General features: G+C 39.0%; 1 protein-coding gene across 1 annotated transcript in view; it reads left to right on the top strand.

Annotated features, from left to right (window-relative positions):
* The window catches only part of LOC129514564 (PH domain leucine-rich repeat-containing protein phosphatase 1-like), a 209,175-nt gene that overhangs the window by 45,023 nt on the left and 151,732 nt on the right, over positions 1–12,420 (top strand). The gene's annotated exons all lie outside the window — the stretch shown is intronic.

The following is a 12,420-nucleotide window of genomic DNA, read 5'->3' as shown; positions in this document are numbered from 1 at the left end:
CAGAATTATGGGAAAAGAAGGGTGAATATAAAACAAGGTGGAGGCCTTTTGTTTGTTATTGATAGTGGCTTAGCAAAACTTGATGGAAATTGCACAGTGGCATCCCTTGGAATGGGTGTCCTGGCATTTTTAACGAGGACAGACAGGGCTGTATATGTACAGATTTTAAGTTAAAACTTAAAAAGCAGTACAGCGTTTTTTTTAATGTTCTAAGAAGTATGGTGATTGTTAAATAGTACAGTTTTCAAAGCAAGGTGCTTAAAAGAATATGAGAATTGAGAATATGAGGCTATCAACATATAAAAATATAGGCATTTTACAAATGTGAAATAGAGAAACATATATTTCTTTTTTTTTAAAGATTTTATTTATTTGACAAAGGGAGGGAGAGAGAGCACAAGCAGGATGAACAGCAGAGGGAGAGGGAGAAACAGGCTGTCCACTGAGCAGGGAGCCTGACAAGGGACTCGATTCCAGCACTCTGAGATCATGACCTGAACTGAAGGCAGATACTTAACTGAGTAACTTGTCTGAACATATATATATTTTTGTAAGCATTTTTTAAAGATTTTGAAGACAGGAAAGTGTCCTAGACTCTATTCTTATGTATAATCAGATGATCTGAAACCTAATAAAGATCTAATAGTTTTCAGTATGAGATTACTTAACTGATAACATTTATTATTTTTTATACCAATTAGTATTGATTTTTAATTTATAAATTACAGGTGCTATGAGAGAATTCCTGACTGGCTAAATAACCTCTTTTTGTTCTGAAAGATTATCTGTGCTTGCAAACCTGTGGCTTTGATGTACTTTGAATGTAGTCCAACTCACTCATTGAGAGTTGAAGAGAGATGTTCAGGATCCTGCAAGGAATGATCAGCTCAGTCTGAGCTAGGACGTGGCTCTTCTCCATTCAGTTTACATTCTTTCTGTAATTCTTCCCTAACTTTAAAAAAAAGTGCTTTTTTCTAGAAATCTTTGTTCTCTTGATGTTACATGATTTTCACACAGATTTATACTTTGAAGTTAAATTTTAAATATTAGAACAGTTCTTCAGTTTTGTGACTGGGTCTTATAATTGATCCAAGTAGGATATGCTTTGCTCAAAGGAAGTATCTTTGTTGCATAGCTATAATCTGTTTTAAAATGCTCTGTTTCTTTCTTTGCCATAATGGTTGTGGTAGAGATGTCTGTGGGAAAGAGTTCTTGGTGTTTTTACTCAGGAAATATAAATTGTAAAATAAGATGATCTAAAACACAGCTGTTACTTTTTAACACCCTTTAATACCACTTTGCAGCTAAATCCACAAAACCTACCAGCCCAAGGTTTCACCTAGCCAATTAAAATTTCTATCCAGAAATTTTCCCAGTGTGGCTCGCTTACTTATTTTTTTTTTGTTGTTGTTGTTCTCTAACAATTGGTTCTGCCTCCAGGATATGCGTGTGCCCACAAACTGCCTGGGGCAGCACCACCCTGTGTAGACAGTTGCACCAAAGTGGTTGCAGTAACTTGTCTGCCACCCTCCCCCACTGCTCGGAACATTCTTTTCTCCCTACAACTCTGTATGCTTCTGAACAAGGGCCTTAACTGTGCTCTCTGACCTCCTCTGGAATTCAGGAGGAAGAGCACAAGTGATTTCCATATAGATTATAAGTGGGGCACTGGACATCTGCTGTCCTCAGCCATAGCTTCTGTCCTTTGGTTGGGTACACACATTGTGCCTGCCAGAAGTCCTGGGCATGCCTCATTCAGCCTCTTGTTGCCTGTATTAAACCAGTGCTACCCACCTACTCCAATCTCTGTGGCAGAAGAAAGGTGGAGGCTGCTATACACCTGCCATTTTTGTTCTGTCCCCTCTCACATCTTACTCTTTCTTGCTCTGTAGTCACCCCGACTGTAGCACTATGACGTTGTCGTCTGGTAGCCTTATGCTTTTGTCTTCTGTATGTCCCTCCCTACTTGCTCCCTGGACTCTTGATAGTATACACCCCTGTTCTCTCAAAATGTGACTTTTCCAGTGGCACTAAGATGCTTTTCCTGTTGAATAGGCCTACATTCTGTTGCTTCGGTCACTAAACACTTAAACATTCAAATAGCCTTAAAACAAAGTCACTTTCAAGACCTTCAGCTTCTGTTTCTATCTTCTACCCCTGTTTTGTTGTTGTAGGTTTGTTTTTAAATAAGCAAATCCTTTATAACTCTTTTTTTCTTCTCAACCCTGTATGTTTTCAGCCCCATCCAATCTGGGTTCTGCCTCTGCCTGTTATGGAAGTAATTTTCTTGATGATCACCAAAATACGGATGGTAATAACACTGAACAACTCATAGGGTTCTTGGGAGGATTAAATGAATTAGTACTTGTAACTCTCTTCAACAATGTGCTTGATACATGGTAAGCACTCAGTAGATGTTAACTTTCATTTATTAGTTATTGCCACCTCCATGAATGTCTTTGTCCCTTGTCTCCTTTAAATATTGACTGTATTTGACACAGAAGATCATTTCATCCTTTTAAAATGCTTTTCCCTTCCCTTGGCTGCTATGACACTTAACTGTCCTTGTTCTTTCCCAGTGTCATTGACCATTTTCAACTCCTTCATTAATTTCTGTTTCATTGTCCTTTAAATGTAAATGTTTCTGAAGGATCTCTCCATCTAAGTGTCCTTCCCTCCAATTGCTCTTTGTTACATCTTCTGACTCATTCAGGATTGTCACCTTAAAATCATCTGAGTGCCTTCCCTGGTGGTCTAGTGGTTAGGATTCAGCACTCTCATCCGAAATTCTGTCATCTTCATTTCCTTTCTTCATACTATCTCCAGATCTAGCCTCCCCCCCACCCCCCCACCCCCCCCGGTTCCTGTTGATTGCACCTCTGTCATTTCTTGCATAGCCCAGTCATGTTCATTGCCACTATTCTATTTTAGGTCTCCAGTCTTTTAACTTTTTCCTCTTCACCTTGCTACCAGAGTTGCTTCCTTAAAGCTCAGTTCTGATGTCACATCCCATTGGTTAACCGGTAGTCTCCATAGGGAGTGTACAAATAGATACACATGGATGTTGGAAGAAAATATGAAACCTTGTATTTTTATGCTTAAATTGAGGTCTAGTAACATTTGATGTTACATTGGTACCTTCTTTGGATCTATAAGTCATTTATTTGGTCACATACCTTGAAACATCCTAAGGGAAGAATGTAAGACGAGTTAACAGCCCTCCGTTATTTGTTTCATTTCAGCATATTGCAGTTGATGCCTGCTTAAGTGGGTATATAGAGTGTATTAATTTTTAATAAGCAAATACTTGCAAAATGGATACATGACTTATAAAAATTCCTACAAAAAAGAAAATTGAAGATAATGTTAATAATGCAAGATGAATAGGTTTTACATGGGGGAGAAGAAGAGTGTTTCACTCAGAACAATGTATAGGGACTTAGAAATGTCATTCTGGATTCTGGGGCAGCTCGAGGTCCCTTTGGTGCTACATGTTGGGTGAGAACTTCTTTCTTCTGGTTTTGTGTTTGCTTGTATGGGATGGGCATTTATTGGGATAATATTATATTCCTGACCTCTCTAGGAACCCTCACCTACTCTTCCCTAGGGGAGAAGAAGTGACTTCTTTTTCTGAAGTTTGGAAAAGAACTGAACACATGTCTAGTTCAGCTCATCATTTCCTGCAGAGTGCCTGCATTCTGTCCTGCCCGTTCATACTATAAGTTTTGTAGGGGCTGGCCCTGCAGGAAGGCTTACGGCTGTTGAGCTGTACTTGTGACTGGTAGATAAATTCATTTAATTCTGGGCTAAAATATTAGCAAGACCAGTTGACTAACTGATCTAAGCTACCTTTTCCAACCTAGGCTTTATTAGTAATAAAGCTGATATATATATATATCCATCTGCCTGATTTCTCTCTGTTTCTCACTGGTTCTAAACTTGGGAAGGCGGGGGAAGCCTCTATCTCTAAAGTCAAGTTACTAATTACTGACTCTGAGAGTTGTTTTATACGGATAAAAGATATAGAATGAAGTTTTTGAAAAATAAACCGTCTAAAATGTATGGATATTTATAAATATTCTTTAGAGTGGAAAGTAGAGACAAGCTGGGACCTGTTACTTTTATAATTAACTGCTATCCACAGATTAAATCCTAGCTCCTGCCAGCTACCCCTGCCAAGTCCCTGGATTATGGGAAGTGGTTGTGGTGGTGGGAGGGAGCTAAGTGGAAATAGCAAATGAACAAGATCTGACTTTGAATATTATCTGGCTATCAGGGTCTAAATTATAGTATTATGATATCACAGAATCTGGGAATGCTGAAATGCCAGATCAAGAAAATTTTCCAACAGAAATGGGAAAAGTTAAATAGTTTCAAAGGACATCACTAAAGCAGAGATTGCCTCAGCTTTTCAAAAAAGATTACAATGTTGTTTGGCCTTTTCTTAGTTAATGAGTAGTGGGAAATGTGCTTGCAGTGGAATATCAGAGCAAAACCACGATTCCTACTCCCACTTGAGAAAGTCCTAGGATTTGGGAGAATACACTTGTTACTATATAAGATTAGAAAGAAAATCATTTGCAGTTTTCTGTTCAATTTGATCTTTTCCTCCATATATGAAATGATAGAGCCTATACATGGCAAAACCCAATTTAGTTCCTGAGAGTTTTAGATGAAGTGATTTAATGGTTTGGAGCATGACTCACCTGTGGCATAGGCATGAAATCCTACATAATGACTCATGAGAATTGCTGCTGCCACAGAGTTTTAGAATCCAGGAACTGAACTTTGAAAATATATTTAATTGCATTTCTAAGTAGGTAAGTAGGTAACAGCTCTTTGAATCTGGTGGTAGCATGTGTTTGGGGGCATGGAAGAGAAGATAGAGTGTCCTCCTGTGTGTTATGTTAGAGAAATTGTGCCTCCTACATTCCCCCTCTATTGGCTTAATAGAGTACAAGAGCAAAGACCTAATCAGTTCAGTGAGTGGCCCATTTAAATCTGGCCCTCTTTATCCACAAAGTGGCTTGGAACGAAGGATGCTAAGATGCAGTATTTAGCTGGCACTAGTTAACCACACAGAATGTGGAAAAGAGAGTTGATGTGTGGCTCAAGTCATCGTAGGGCTCCCGGGAAGGAGATGAGAACCCACTGGTACCTCTATATCTGGGAAAAGGGGTGTTACTGAGAAGCCCTGTTTTGTAAATTTGTTTGATTTCAGTTTTAGACAAAAACTATCCAGTGAAGTCTAAAAGTTTGAGAACTGCAATATATCAAAGAAGCCACAGCTTGGATGAAAAATTTCAACTGCTATGATTAAAGAAAAGCAAAAACAAAAATTACAAAAACAACATTCTCTCCCATTCCTCAAACCTTAAATCAGTGGGTAGACACCTTGAGAACCAAAGAGATTGAATACGATGGAGAAGATCCAAAAACGGAACCAGACATGACCTGTAAGGCAGGAAGTACAACTTGAGATTCTATTGAAAACAACTCAACAATGATATCATTGGCTAGGGACGGAGAAGGCTATTTTATAACTCTCTTGGATATGAGTTTAATAATTATATTACTCTGTAAGCAACAGAAACAGAGCAACAACAAAAGGCTGTGTAACAATCTTCACCTATCTGAAGTTTAGGGAAAAATAGGAAAATAGGCAGAAATTTTCTCTGAATATCCCAAATTGATGACATTAAATCTTACCTAGCTCAGATTTCATTATCTTTGAATATGATTCTGTGAAGCCTGGTTATGTGGTTATATTAGAAATATGCAATTGGGAAAAAGAGGCTATAGGCGGTTGCAGTGACAGTATCAAGCAAGTATGTGGGTGGGGATGAAAATTATATGATTACCTAACAATGAAAAAGGAGATAAAAAACTGTAGAAAGCAAATACAAGACCTTAAAATCTCAGAAGCTGTGTTCTAATTAGGATAAAAGCAAACAGTTTATGTCTTGAAATACAATCCTTACAAATAATTAGAACTGCTTGAAAAAGAAATTCAAAAACTGAAATTGGGTACAGTGGACCCTGGTGGTTCACTCAAGGCCACTTGAGATGATAGGCAGTGTGATGTTTTATGGAACCACCCTGGTGGTTCACTCAAGGCCACTTGAGATGATAGGCAGTGTGATGTTTTATGGAAGGGATGGATGCCAGGAACAATATAACCGGAAAAGACCTGGATTTGGTCACACTGGCAACCTTGGGCTGCTAGAGTTTGAGGGTATCCTTTCAGCTTTAGTTTCTATGGTAGTGCTGTATTGGATCTTCTCTAAGATGTCACACACCACTTTTTTTTTTTTTTAATGTTTCATAGATTTTGGTTGCTGGAAGACTTCCAGAAATATAATGAGATATTTGTGTTAGCCAGTCTGATCTCAGTTAGGTAGATGGGACATTCTCAGAGCCCTTCAAGACTTGTAGTGCAGCTTGGAGCTATTGTACATCAGTGTGTTATTATTATTATTTTTTTTTGGTGCTGTTATTTTTGTGGGCCTTGGTTTAGTTTGTCTTTATTGTCTCTCTGTGGTAAAGTAGTATATTTCAGAGACTGGTGTTGGTAAGAATTTTGGCTATATGTAAAGTTTCATTGTCATTTGTATGTCTTCTTTATTTACACCTTGTCACCACAAGGTGCTAGAGTTTGGAGGTAGGACTACTAAAAATTTTGGGGGGGATGAGGGCACCTGGGGTGGCTTAGTTAAGCATCTGCTTTCGGCTTAGGTCACAATATCAGGGTTTGAGCCCCACATGGGGCTTCTCCCTCTCCCTCTGCCTCTCCCCTTTTGCTTGTGCTCTCTCTCAAATAAATAAAATCTTAAAAAAAATTTTTTTTGAGGGGGTAGGTTTTCCACCAGTTCTTAGCCAGAATTTAGAGTATTTTAACTTAGAGGAAGCTAAAAGCAATGAAAAACCAGTGCTGCTGTGAATTTGGTAGAAAATATCATAACCTTTTTGTGACATATGCCTTAATTCATTGGCTCATTCTACATATTTCCAAAATCTGATTAGTTGAACTAAATTCAAGGCCATGTAAGATATGGTTCTAGGCCAGTGTTTTCCTCTTCCTACATATTATTCACTCTAGCTGAATCAAACCAGTCTTACTTTTGTATGATATTTCCACATTATTAGGCACATAGCCATGGCATGGGGAAGTGCAAGGGGATTGGAGTCAGATCAACTTCATTTTGAGCCTTACTCAAAATTTTTGACCTTGGGAAAGTCACTTGACTTCTCTGAGTCTCTCATTCTTCATCTACAAATGTTGCAAAGTTGTGATATTTATTTTTTAAAGATTTACTTATTTAGTTTAGAAAGACAGGGAGAGGGAGAGAAATCTTTGAGGAGAACCCCCACTAAGCATGGAGCCTGATATAGGGCTAGATCCCAGGACTTGAGATCATGACTTGAGCCAAAATCAAGAGTTGGCTGCTTACCCTACTGAGCCACTGAGGTGCCCCCAAAATTATGATATTTAAATGGCATGATAAATGTGAAGACATTTGACCTAAAGGTCACTTAGTAAATCATCTCTTCCCTTACCCTTGACTGAGCTAATATAAAGATCCTTGCCCCTTCTTAAAAGAGCCCCCCCCACACAGTAAATTTGAAAGTTGTCTTGAGAATTTGTAGTACCCGTTGAGATGATTATTTAAGGTATAGTTCCACCTGTGTTATTGATCTACCATTTATAAACCTTGCCCTTCTCATTTGTTATCAGCAATCTACCTACATTGTGAGCTAATTCAGGCTATAAAAGCATTCATGTTTTTTTCTATATATAAGCAAAATAAAATAATATGTCAAATCAAATGAATAGCAAAAGCAAAATCAAGGAAACAAAATACCTTCCTCCAAAACCAAGTCCTTAAATTGCATTCAGCTCAGATTTATCTTTGGAAGCCTAAACTCATTGGCTTTCTTGGCATTACCAGAGGATGTCCCAACACAACCATAGCTTAACATGATTGAAGCTAAATCTACTTTAGCCTGTACATCTTATATTCTTGATTTGAGTTTGTGGCACTATTATTCATCCAGTTGCCCATGGTAGGTAATTTACTGTAGTATGATTTATATATGGTAAACTATACCCATTTGAAGTATATAATTTGATCAATTTTGACATCTGTACACCTGCAAAACCACCACCCTAGTCAAGATATAAAATACTGCCAACAGCCTAAAAAGTTTTCTTGTGCCACTTTGCAATCAATTCATCCTTCCTGTATCCTTGGCCTTAGGGAACTAATGATCGACTTCAGTAACTATAAATTAGTTTTCATTTTCTATAATTTTGTATAAATGGATTCATATCTATCAGAGTTCACTGAGAAAGAGAACTAATAGGATTGATATATAGGTATAGATGCTATATATATCTATAGATACATAAAAAGATTTATTTTAGGGATTGGCTCACATGACTGTAAGGGCTCACAAGTCCAAAATATTCAGAGCAGTCCAGCAGCCTGGAAACTAACGGAAGAGTTGATGTTACAGTCTTGAGTGTGAAGTGTATGAGTATGAGGCAGGCCAGCAGTCTGGAAATTCAGACAGGAATTGGTGTTATAGTCTTGAGTCCAAAATCTGTATGAGGCAGGGTTTCTATAGTACAGTCTTGAGGCTGAATTCCTTCTTCTCTGGGAAACCTCAGTTTTTGTTCTTATGGCCTTCAGCTCCCATAATTGGATATCATGTGTTGTAAATTTATTCTTCTGAAAGGATTTTTTTTTCTCCTAAAGTAAGGACTCTTTTAAACTTTTTTTGTCTGTTTTCAAGCCTTCATTCTTCATTGTCTTTGAACTTCACACTGGAATATTTTTCTCATCGATGCCTTATGCATGGCGTCTTCCTTCTCCAGTCCATTTCTGTAATGCCACAAGTCATTCTAAACCTCACTCTGTTCATGGTACTCCCTGGAGAAATAACTCCCACAGTAACTTTCCATTTCCTCAAAATTGCCTAAGTCTAGGTGATAGCTTCTGATGGAATGTCCATTTTATAGAATGTAGCTTGGGGAAAGAGAAAAAATCAGCCAGTTTTCTATGTAAAGGAGTGATCGCAAACTTGGAGGACTTAGGCATGACAACATTCTGTTGTCATTATTTCTTTTATTAGCCTGAACTCCTTTTTTTTTTTTTTTAATTTTTTTTTAATTTTTTTTTTTTTATTTATTTATGATAGTCACACAGTGAGAGAGAGAGAGAGAGGCAGAGACACAGGCAGAGGGAGAAGCAGGCTCCAAGCACCGGGAGCCTGACGTGGGATTCGATCCCGGGTCTCCAGGATCGCGCCCTGGGCCAAAGGCAAGCGCCAAACCGCTGCGCCACCCAGGGATCCCCCTTTTTTTTTTTTTTAATATTATCTTTTTTTTAAAATTTTTATTTATTTATGATAGTCACACACAGAGAGAGAGAGAGAGGCAGAGACACAGGCAGAGTGAGAAGCAGGCTCCATGCACTGGGAGCCCGACGTGGGATTCGATCCTGGGCCTCCAGGATCGCGCCCTGGGCCAAAGGCAGGCGCTAAACCGCTGTGCCACCCAGGGATCCCTAGCCTGAACTCCTTTTAGATTTTTTATTTAATTTTCTTTTTTAAGTAGGCAAGCCCAACGTGAAGCTTGAACTCACGACCCTCAGATCAAGGCCAGAGCTGAGATCAAGAGTTGGACACTTAACTGACTGGGCCACCTAAGTGCCTCTAACCTGGACCCTTTTTAATGCATTGCTTTTAATATTTTTACTAGTTCCTAACACAGACCATTGTGACATAGGAAGTTTTTGTGCCTGTCTTTTTCTTTTGTTTTTTTTTTTGGGTTTTGTGTGGGGTTTTTTGGTTTGTTTGTTTTACCTTTAGGAATTAAAATAGTAGTAATGGAAATCATTGACTTGAGAAAACTAGGCAGCCAATAATTTTTGGATGCTATATATTTTTATTTTTATTTATTTTTTAAAAGATTTTATTTATTTATTCATGAGAGACACACACACACAGAGAGAGAGAGAGAGAGAGAGAGAGAGAGAGAGAGAGAAGCAGAGACACAGGCAGAGGGAGAAGCAGGCTCCACGCTGGGAGCCTGACTTGGGACCCAGTCCTGGGACTCCAGGACCACACCCCGGGCCAAAGGCAGGCGCCAAACCGCTGAGCCATCCAGGGATCCCCTTTGGATGCTATATTTTTAAAAAATCTTTTAGTTTTATATGTAGAGGGCCTAATTTTTTTTTTTAAGGTTTTGTTTATTTGAGAGAGAGCACAAATGGGTGGAGGAGCCCAGGGAGAAGCAGACTCCCCACTGAGCAGGGAGCCTGATGAAGGGCTCCATCCCAGGACCCTGAGATCATGACCTGAGCTGAAGGCAGAGGTTTAACTCACTGAGCCACCCAGGTGCCCTGAGGGCCTAATTTTTTTTTTTTTTAGATTTTATTTATTTATTCATGAGAGAGAGGCAGAGACATAGGCAGAGGGAGATGCGGAAATCAATCCCAGGATCCTGGGATCATGACCTGAGCCAAAGGGAGATGCTCAACCACTGAGCCACCCAGGTGCCCCAGGCCTAATTTTTTTTTTTAAGATTTATTTATTTATTTTAGAATGAAAGAGTGTGAGCAGGGGGAGGGGTAGAAGGAGAGGGAGAGAATCTCAAGGAGACTCCCGTGCTGAGCATGGAGGATGCAGGGCTAGGTTCCAGGACCCTGAGGTCATATCTGAGCCGAAATCAAGAGAATTTATTTAAAGAGAATAATCTGGAAGACTAAATATAGCCTTCAGTTTAATTAGGAAGTAACTTTTGTTGCATTGGCAGTAGGAGATGTGTTGAAGAGAATGATAAGAGCATCACTGATCATTATTCTGAATTTTCTTTGACATGTTTTATACCATGGCTGTTCTATCAGGGCCTTGCTGTTTAGGTTTGAGACAGGTTTCTAAGCAGCAAGATTACATATTTTTAGAAATGTAGAAGCATGTGTTCAAATTGAGTTTGTTCTTTGGATGATTTATTTTTTGATGTAGGTAGCATTAGCCTTCTAACAGGCATCTCGTAAAACTGTTTTATGACTGCTAATCTAGATCTCACACAGAGTATCTGGGAGATAGAGTCATTTGACCTAGAGAGTAACAGAGAGCAACTGTGTGTTAGTGTATTGATTTTAATGTTTGCAGCTTGATGATATGGTATAGATTTCAAGTCATTCCTTAATATGTTTGCTCAAATTATACTTTGGAAATATTTTAAATTCAACCTTCTGCCTCCCATGGTCCCATGAGGTTAGCTGTGGGCTCGTACATCTTTACCTACCGGAGTGTGAGTTGTGGGGGTGGGGGAGTGGGGTGGGGTGGGGTGGTAAACTCAAAAAGCGCCTTTGGAATTTGTAATGATTCTGTTGTATTCAGTAAGTAATCTGATCCTGTTGTGCTCCTATTAAAACCCTTCCAAGGGTTTCCCATTGCATTTAGAATGAAATGCAAACACCCTTTCAGGCCTCCCAAGCTCCTGTCCCTCTTCTCCTTATTAGCCTGGCTTCAGCAGCTCTGCCCTCTGAGTATTCAAGTTCATTCCCTCCTTCGGCCTTTGTACTTGCAGTCACCTCTGCCTGTAATCCTCTTCCTCCAGACCTTTGGATGCCTTTGTCAGTTCTGAGATCAAATGTCATCTCCTCAGAGAGGTCCTTGCCAGTGTTTCTCCCCAGTCACTCTATTCGATTACACTATTTTTATTGTCTTCATAGTACTCATTGCCGTCCCTGTCATTGGTCACTAATTATTTAAAGAGTCTGTGCCTTTCTGTTTGGTTCCTATGTATCCCTATGCATGGAAACACATAGTGGGTACTTTGTAAGCATTCGGAGAGATGAATGTTCCTTATAATTATCCTCATGGAAGTAAAGTGACAAGTTAAAAACAATATGTGCCTAGTTCATATGAGTGTCTGTTTAAATTACTTGATAATTGATTCATCTTTTCATTACATAGTACAGAATTCAATTATGGTTAGAAGCAGATCCTGTCTCTTGTGGCTGGGGCTGGTATGCAGATACAAGATCCTATCTTTTATTCAATTTGTCAGGTCATGATTTCTATCAGTTCTTTAAAAGAGATAGCTGAATAATTTCCTTTTTTCAAAATTTTAAGTTTATATTCTAGAGGCATTTTGGAAATTTCTAAAACGTCATTAAATCATGTGCCCTGTTTTTTTATTAAATTAAATCACGTCTGAGGCAGGGTGGTGGATTGGGAGGATTCTGGAGTGGAGGTCAGGAGGCCCAGGCTCTGGTTTTAGTTCTGCCAGTAGCCAATTCTCCATATGAGTCTTTAGGTTCTCAGTTCTCTAATTTATAAAATAATAGGGTTGAATGAAATGATCTTAAATGTTTGTTCTCTTTTGGGGCGCCTGGCTGGCTTAGC

This window comes from Nyctereutes procyonoides, unplaced genomic scaffold (genome assembly GCF_905146905.1).
Source record: "Nyctereutes procyonoides isolate TBG_1078 unplaced genomic scaffold, NYPRO_anot_genome, whole genome shotgun sequence".
Taxonomy (NCBI): Eukaryota; Metazoa; Chordata; class Mammalia; order Carnivora; family Canidae; genus Nyctereutes; species Nyctereutes procyonoides.
Note: the sequence above shows the minus strand (reverse complement) of the source record. Positions and strands in the feature narration are given on the sequence as shown.